A 9,740-nucleotide genomic window follows, 5' to 3' on the forward strand; every position below is an offset into this window, starting at 1 on the left:
AAATTAAAAAAAAAAAAGAATTAAAAAAAGATATTAGAAACCTTGAGGAGTCATTTTACACTGTTAGTTAGACCTGAATCACTTTAGATTCCATTCTTTGGCACAAGAAGAACTGGTTAGGCCTGTTTTTCTTGGTTCCCACAATCTTTTCCTGGAGCAATCCAGCTTTACAAAAGTGTTAAATACCTAGTGAATAACTTGCTTTTCACTATTTATATCTTGACTTTTAATAATCCTGGAATAAATTAATTCTCTACATGTTTATTTTCCCTGGAGGAAAAAAGTCCTGTTAGTATAGGTACTGAGGTCCATGTGTGGCGCTGTAGGATAAGCACTCAACTGCAATGTTGGTTTGAACCACAAGGTCGGCAATGCAGATCCACTAACTGCTGTGAGTCAGAACCCACTTGGACTTGACGGCACTTAAACAACAGTATAGGTACTAGTAGCTTAAACTTTCTTGAAAGTGACAGCTATCTCTGACAAAGCAAGAAATAAATACCTTTAGGATCGTTTTTGTCAATTTCTTTGCTCTCGAATAGACACAAAATCTTAACCATTTATTATTTTAAAGTTTCTGATACATTAAAAGGTGAATAATGGTTGATTTGCACCCCAAATTGTTAGCTTACCAAGTGGTGGTGGTTGGTGGGTGTGTGTCGTGGAGTCGGTTCCAACTCATTGACCTGGAATAGGGTTTCCAAGGCAGTAAATCTTTATGGGAGCAGAAAACCTCATCTTTCTGGAGTAACTAGCAGTTTTTACCTGCTGACCTTGTGGTTAGCAGCCCAACAGGTAACCCACTAAGCTACAAGGGCTCCTTTATCAAATAGAGTTGAAAATAGTGAGAAGAGTAATATCCAATTTTATCTTTCCAATTTTGTATGCTTGATTGAGGAAATAATAGATAAAACTGATTATAAAAAAATGGATAAATAAATAGCTACAGGAGTCCTGGTGTGGCACTGTAACTACTACCTGCAGCAGTGGAGGTTAAAACCAACCGGATTAAAACTATGACTCAGAACTAACTTGTTGGCACTTAACAACAACAAATAGCTATAACAATGATTGTGTAGTATTTTCTCATCAATGATGAAAAAGATGAATGGTTCTATGCTCACGTATTCATTTATTTCTGCTTGATTCGTGCATCTAGCCATCCATCTAGCCTCTTAGAAAAATACTTTTCTAAACAGCTTAGCTGGATATAGTAACACTGCAAGGGATATGTAAAATTCATAAAATCGAAGATGCTAAACATCAAAAATCTAATTACAATTCTCAGAGTGAATTATCTGGGTAATATTTCTAAAAAATATGTACACATTTTGTTGTTGTTGTTGTTAAGTGCCATTGAGTTGGTTCCAACTAAACGAGTGACTGGTAGGTTTGAACCACTGACCTTGTAATTAGTAGTCCAGTGCATATCTTACGTGCCTCTCCAGGATTCCATATACACATGAGGGTGCTTAAAAAAATTTATATTATATGAGAGGGCTTCAAAAAGTTCCATTATCTTCTTTTTTTTTTTTAAACTACTTATTGTGAAATGAGTGAAGGTTTAGGGAGCAGATCATCAAATTCACAGTCAACAAATCATATACTTTGCTTCATTGTTGTTGCTGTTGTTAAGTGCTGTTGAGTCTGTTCCGACCCATAGTGACTCTGTATAGACTTTCTGAGGGGTGACTGGTAAGCTTAAACCACTGACCTAATGGTTCAAACAACTTTGCAGTCTGGCGCTTTAAGCCACAGCGCCACACCAGGGCTCCTTTGCTTCATTACATGGTTGCAATTCCCACCATGTACCAACAGTTAATAGCATTTATCTCTATCACTTTAGCTATTGCATTCCTCTCCATGTATCCTGCTACCATCATCTTTCCTCTTGTTGTATACTGCCTGCCCTGTCACTCATGTTAACATGTTTTTACCCTCTAGACCTGGAGTCCTGGTGTGGTGCTGTGGGTTAACGTGCCAGACTGCAAAGCCGTTTGAACTGCAAGGTCGGCAGTTCAAGCTCACCAGTTGCTCCTTGGAAACCCTCCCCATACAGGGTCGGTATGGGTCGAAACTGACTCGACGACACTTAACAACAAACCCTCTAACCCACGAATAATTTTCTTTCCTCCCTACCTCCTGGTCTCACCTCCAATCTCAGAACCATCATAGATTGTTTCTTTAATCAAGAAAACCTTTTTACAACATTGGTCTCATACTATGCTTGTCCTTTTGTGACTAATTTCACTTAGCATAATGCCCTCCAGGTTCAACTATGTTGTGAGTGTTTCACAGATTCATCATTATTCAATGTGTTTAGTATTCCATTGTGTATCTAAGGAGCTCTGGTAACATAGTGGTTATGAATTGGGCTGCTAACCTCAGGGTCAGCAGTTCAAAACTATAGCTGTTCCGCGGGAGGAAGATGAGGCTTTCTGCTCCCGTAAAGATTTACCGCCTTGGAAAACCCTGTAGAGGGTCGCACTGAGTCGGAACCGACTCCACGGCACATAACAACAACAACAACAACATTGTGTATTTATGCCAAAGTTTGTATAATCATTCTTCTGTTGATGGGCGTTTAGGATATCTCCATCTTCTTGATATATCTCTTGTAGACAGCATATTGAAGGCTCCTGTTTTCTTATCCATTTTGCTCTTTATGTCTCTTGACTGGTACATTTAATTTATTTACATTCAGTATAATTATCAATAGGTATGAAGAGGTGGTTGTCAGTTGTCTGTGTGTTTTTTTGTGGTGCTGCTGGATTCTTTGTTCCACAGAATTTTCTGTGCTGAGTTCATTTTGTTTGTGGGTTTTCTTTTTCTTTTTCATTCCTGTTGTGTAAATATTTACTGTATCTTTCTAATTTTTCTCTTTTTATTTTGATATGCAGGTGTATTATTTTTCTTTGAGGTAACCCTGTAATAATTTTTCCCCCTGCTTTAAACAGTCTGTTTTATCTTGAAATCAACTTGACTTCTTTGCCATTTGGAACCTCCGTATCTACATCATACACTCTTTTTGCTTTATAGTTGACTTCATTATACTTTGATATCCCTGGATTCCAATTTTCAGCCTTGTAGGTTTGTTTTACTTTAAATACTTCTACTATCTAGATTGATTTCTGGGTGATGTTGTCATGTATGGTAATATCAGGCTGTTGTCTACTGTTCTTCGTTCTTAGTCTGAAGAACATCCTTTAGCATTTTTTGTAAAGTTGGTCTGGTAATTACAAATTCCTTTCATCTCTGCTTACCAGGAAATGTTCTAATTTCTCCACTGTATCTGAGGGACTTTTCTGAGTATATGATTCTTGGTTGGCAACTTTTTTCTTTCAGAGTTTTGTTTGCGTCATCTCATTGCCTTCTTGCCTGCATAGTTTCTGCTGAGAAATCATAGAGTTTATTGTTATTTGTTCTCCTTTGTAGGTAACTTTGTGGGGTTTTTTCTGAGCTGCTAGCAGGATTCTTTCTTTGTCTTTTGGAAAGTTTGATTATGATATGTCTTGGTGATTTACTTTTGGGATTTATCCTGTTTGGGATTTGTTCACCTTCTTGAAAGAGTATCTTCTTGTCTTTCATGATGTTAGAGAAGTTTTCTTCCAACAAATCTTTGTTTCCAACAATTTACTCTGCTTTTTCCTGTTCTGGAATTCTCGTCACCCATAAGTTGTTCCTATTTATGTTTCTTCAGATTCTTTGCTGATTATTCTTCTAGCATACTAGTATTGAGAGGTTTACTAGTATTGAGAGCTTTGAATCTACTCCTTTGCCCTTTCAATGTATTGTCCAATTCTGAGATTTTAGTATTAATCTTCTGGATTTCTAACTGCAGATTTTGTATTGTTTCAAAATTTGCATGTATTTTGTCTGTTTGATCTTGTAGTGTTTTCTTGAATCCTCCTAAGTGTGTTCTCCTTGATTTTTCTATCAATCCTTTGAAGGCACCTAGTTATCACTCTTTTGAGTTCTTTTTCAATTAGTTCCACTACCATTTCTTCCTAGAAATGTCTTCAGGCTCTGCATCTTGGTCATTTGTCTGAGCTATTCTCTCGTTTCTTTGTGTGAATGAAAATTGTAACAACCAGTGCAGTTGTTGGACCTGGATGGGGAGAAATCTCTGGGGTTGGGGGGGGGGGAGCTCCTACAATCCAAGGAGCTCACAAGGTGGTTGTGGAAGAGATGTGACAGCCAGCACAGTTCCTGGTCTTAGAAGGCCTTAGATTGGTCTTGGTGTTACCTATGTTTAGGGCATTCAGTATGGGAGTAGTTTGTGAGGACCCTTGATGGAGCTGATTTCAGTGTCTGTTAGGATCACAGGGAAACTAGGGGCAGTGTGACTGGTTAAATGTCAATCTGGTGGCTAGTTGGGTTTTGTAGGTCTGGAGCCGATCCAGCCTGAATTCAGGCGCTAAAGTAGCACACTGAAGTGACACAGCTGGCCTCCACCTCATACTGGCGTGGATCCCCACCATGTGGCTCTGAAATCAGGGTCTGTGCTGGGGGTGGATGTGGGTGGGAGCTGGCCACACTTATAGTCACCAAGGGAGAGTGGGAAAAAAAGAAATCGTACCTTTTCCATCATTCATGGGAATCTGCCCTGCCAGGCCTCTTTCCTCTGCCAAAGTTGCTCACAAGACAACGGTTGAACTGCATCTAGTCAGCTGCTCACCAGTCAGTCTCCCTCTCACCATCCCTGCTTAGCCTCTCCTCCCAGCAAGCACTCCATCCACCTCTCTAACCTTTCTTCTGAAGTTCAGGGTGCCAGAATTTGTTTTATTTTGTTTCTCTTATCTTTGTTGTAGAGGATCCATGTAGGTGTCTGCCTAGTCCACCATCTTGCCAGAAGTCTCTCCATTATGTTTTAGTTTTCATTTTTCCATGAATTTTTGAGGGCCCCCTCATGTATAGTTGATTGACTCCTAGTGTGGCACTTTAGGATATGCACAGGACCACAGGTAGGTTCAAATTCACCAGCCGCTTGTTGGAAACCTTATACTGGGTCACTATGAGTTGATGTCATTTAACAACAATGTATATAGTTGCTGTTGTTGTGTGCTATGGAATCAATTCCCATTCATGGCAACGCTATATTATAGAGTAGAACTTCCCCGCAGGGTTTCCTGGGCTGTAATCTTTATGGGAACAGATTGCCACATCATTTTTTTTTGCAAAGTTGCTGGTAGGTGTGAACCACAGACATTACAGTTAGTAGTCAAGCATTTAACCATTGCATTGTTCTTTTGTGTGTGTGTGTGTGTGAATTGAGTGATAGTTTACATGGGAGAACATCTTTTATACTCATCCTATCATGTTTCATTTTGTTGCAATGATTATAATCTCATCTTTGCAACATCTTTCAACAGTATTTGCTCCTATTCCCATTCCTTCTGGGTTTTTTTTTCTTTTTCTTTTTTTGATGTACACAAAACCACTCAGGAATATATAATTATTCAAACAACCAAAGGGCATATTCCCAATGCACTGTTCTTAAAAGAATGGTCTCATAATGAAAATTGTTGTTGTTGTGTGCTGGTGAGTCAGTTCCTACTCATAAGGACCCTGTAGATTTTCTGAGGTTATAAATTTTATGGGAGCAATAAGCCTCATCTTTCTCCTGCAGAGTGGCGCATGGATTTGAAATGCTGACCTTCCAGTTAGCAGCCTAATGCATAACCCACTATGCCACCAGGTCTCCTAAATTAAATTAAGGACTTAGATTCCTAAGCCCCATCCTAGAAGATCTTGATTTACTAGACCTGGAATAGCTAGTTATGAACTGAGTTCTTGACCAAATTAATGCTTTTATTTTTCAAATTTATATTTCTCATCCTTAATAGAGAAATAGTAAAAACCAAATACTCAAACTTATAAGGAATATTAAATGTGATACTATATATGAGAGCTTCTTCAATTCCCAAAAGTTGTGTTTAGATATTAGACACTTTTGGGGTATCTTGATTAACTAAAAGCACACATTCAATGCTACGGAGGGTTTTTTCTTATTTTACGGAAACACGGTTAATGGCCTTTCTGGCATTCTGTCCTAATGTAATCAGTCAATTTTGGTCAGTCAAGATAAATCTGTATCCAAATGTTCTTTTTAGTTGATTCAAGTGTGTGTGGGAAGGCTGAGAGTGGGAATGGTGGGCAAAGGAGAGGAGAGGTGCTGGAATGTGGGGCGAGAAAACAGGAGTGGGCAATAAGAGATAGTGTGGACTGGTACAGACCTGGATTTACCATCATGGATGGTTTAATGCTGGTGATCTTCTCAAAGCTGATCATCTCAGTTAACCTGAGGGTTCATGAAAATTTTGAAATCCTCAAATGTTAGTTCTAAAGAAGAATGTACAGTCATCTACTCCAACCCTCTCAAATTTGGAGAAGAAGGTTAAGTGAACTTGCCCAAAGTCACACAGCTAGTTAGTTAGTGGCAGGGGTTCATGATATTTTGACATAGTCAATTAGACATGGGCCGTTTTAGAGTCTTAAGAAGATAAGAACTCCATCTTAAACTTTTATCTATTCTTATTTTTCACTAATGTGTGTAACAGACTTGGGTCTCATCGTACACTGGTGTCAGGATCAGTGATGGGGTGGCATGGTGAAGCTCACCACATGTAACCAGCAGAAACAGAATATTGACCACTTACTCTTTCCACAATGGCAACTAGTCTATGCAAACACTCTTTTCTGTCCATTGGGTTACATCTCACATTTTATTTTAATTTACTTTCAATTAATGAATATTTGCTTACCAAAGGAGACTAATTTTCACTTGAAATCCTAATGCATGCCTCAGCTGACTATATCTGACAATGCTAATCTTAATTGAATTGGTATTTAAGTATATAAGACAGGTGATGTTAAGTGCTGTTGAGTTGGTACTGACTCATAGCAACCCTGTATAGGGTTTCTGAGGAGTGGCTGGTGGGTTTCAACTACCAACTTTGTGGTTAGCAGATCAGTGCTAATTGTACAGCACCACAGCAAGACTCCAAGACAGGTATTAATGGAGGAATATTTGGACCACAGTGTGATTCCCTAGTGTCAGTTTTAGATTGCTCAGAAAATGCACAGTTTAATTTCAAGTAATGTATATTATATGTAAAATTATCAAATTCTTCTATGATTTGAGATTTGCCCAACCTGTTTGCAATGGAATTTTCAACTTGCATCTCCAGTGCTTTAAAAATGATAAAAGTACAGGGGAGCAGGCTTGTGGGGTATACCCTTTGGTTGGTGGATGATGTATGGAGGGGATTGTAACCATAGCAAGGAAATTATATATGACAGGATCAATGTGAAGCTAATGTCCTCCCATGTAAACGATCACATAATTCATAATAAAGCATTTAAAATGAAGAAGAAACCAAGGGCCATATTGCATTACATAAATCTGCTACAAAAGACCTCTTTAAATTGTTAAAGAGCAAAGATGTCAGTGTGAGGATTAAAGTGTGCCTGACCCAAGTCATGGTATTGTCAATCACCTCATATGTGAAATTTGGACAATAAATAAGGAAAATCATAGAAGAATTGATGCATTTGAATTATGTTATTGGCAAAGAGTACTGAAAGTATCAAGAACTGCCAGAAGAACAAACAAATCTGTCTTAAAAGTAGTACATTCACAATGTTCCTTTAAAGTAAGAAAGGAAAGGCAAGACTTCATCTCTTCTTCTTTGGACACATTGTCAGGAAACATCAGTCCCTGGAGAAAGACATCATGGTTAGTAAAGTGGAGGGTCATCAAAAAAGGGGACGATCCCCCAATGAAATGGATTGACAAAATGGCAGGCACAATGGGCTCAAATATAAGAACGATTGTTAGGACTTGGCAGTGTTTTTGTTTGGTTTTGCATAGGGTTGCTATGGGTTGTAACTGGTTCGATGGCAACCAACAACATTATTAATGATAATGACAACAGACATAAAATACAGGTCAATCATGTTACCAGAGGATACTCGAGCTTAATATTAAAGCTGAAATCAGAATCAACTTGAAAATGTTCATAATAAATGGAAATGTTGATGTAAATGATATTATCCTTGGTTATACCTTAATTTCTATGTTATTACTTTACATTAAACAACTTGACATAAAAAATGATAAAAGTTATAGATTTTTTAAAAATTAATGAGTAAAACAGAGAGACCCTTGGAATAGGACAGGTTTACAAAATTATAAGAGTCAGAGTTATTTGTAATAAAAACAATACTTAATTTGATGGAAGCCAAGTATTGTCTATTCATTCTAGAACCAGAGCTAGAACTCTTCAGCTTTCTAGCTTGTGAAGTAAGTATGACCCTTGTTACTCTGCACGCTGCCTCTTGTGACGAGGGTACAGATATGAGGGGACATCAAAAAGTATTGCTATGAAATCATAGAAATTTTTATTACATGTTGTTGTTGCATGCCCTCAAGTCAGTTCAAACTCATAGTGACCCTGTATAGGGTTTCCAACCGGTGGCTGGTGGGCTTGAACTGACAACCTTGTGGTTCAAACTTCCAGTGTTTATTTAATAATACCATACTGGGATTCCTTTATTAAATAAAAATCTCAAAATGTGACACTATTGTTTCTGAACATCTGTTCCCTCTAGGTCTATACACTTCTGAAGGAGGTGTTTCCATCTCTCTGTGTTCTTCAATTTACACCATATCAAAACAGCATTTTTAGCATCTTCCAGGGACACAAATCATGTTCCTTTTCAATGTTCTTTGAGTTTGGAACAAAAAGAAATCTGGAGGGGCAAGATCAGGGCTATGGGATGAATGGGGTAAGATTTCCCAATGAAATTCCTGTAGGACAGCTCTTCCTATCCTCTAAGAATGAGCAGGTGCACTTTTCTGAGAGCAACTTTTCAAGTCTTTTTCTCACCAATGTAGATTTCCATTTTCATAAAACTTTATGATAAACCCCAGCGATCATCCTGTGTCCTTTGAGAAAATCTCTCAAGAATACTCCTTTGGGATTACATCAAACAGTTGCCATAACCTTTTAAGCTGACATTTCTGCCTGGAATTTAACTGGCCCAGCAAATCCCTTTGGAAGTCAATGTTTTGATTGGACCATTTATTGAATGCACTCTAAAGTCACTTTGAACTGTAAGGCTGTTGGTTGAAGCTCACCAGCTGCTCCTCAGAGACCCTATACAGGAACAGTATGGGTTGGAATCAACTTGACGGCACTTAACAACAACAATATGAGACTAAGGAGTCCTGGTGTGGCACTGCAGGATAAGCGTTTGGCCACAAGTGCAGTTTGAACTGCAAGGTCGGTGGTTTACACACCAGCCACTCATCAGAAACCCTATACAGTGTCTTTAAGGGTCAGAACCAACTCCACGGCACTTAACAACAGCAATGAAACTTAAGACTACTTTATTAATGAGAGAACTTGTCTGTAGTCATCTACTGATTGCAGAGACATATTTAAACATGTTTTGTTTGAAACAAATTAATGCATGTGTGAACTGGAACCCTGCTAGCAATACTTTTTGACTTACCTGAGTATGTCCTTGACAAGCCCATTTTTCTCTTGTGTCAAGAGCTCTGAGGTAGGAAGGACTGCAGTGTAAAGATCTCAAGGTGAGCGTCAGGTTTGGATCCAAACCACACTCTGCACTGACTAGATTACTTAATCTCCCAGTCCCAGTTTCCTTATCTGCATATGTGCATAGTAATCAATTTTGCAGTGTTGTGAGGATTAGAGTAACAGGTAGGGGCA

The sequence above is a fragment of the Chrysochloris asiatica genome, unplaced genomic scaffold (genome assembly GCF_000296735.1).
Source record: "Chrysochloris asiatica unplaced genomic scaffold, ChrAsi1.0 scaffold00027, whole genome shotgun sequence".
NCBI classification, from domain to species: Eukaryota; Metazoa; Chordata; class Mammalia; order Afrosoricida; family Chrysochloridae; genus Chrysochloris; species Chrysochloris asiatica.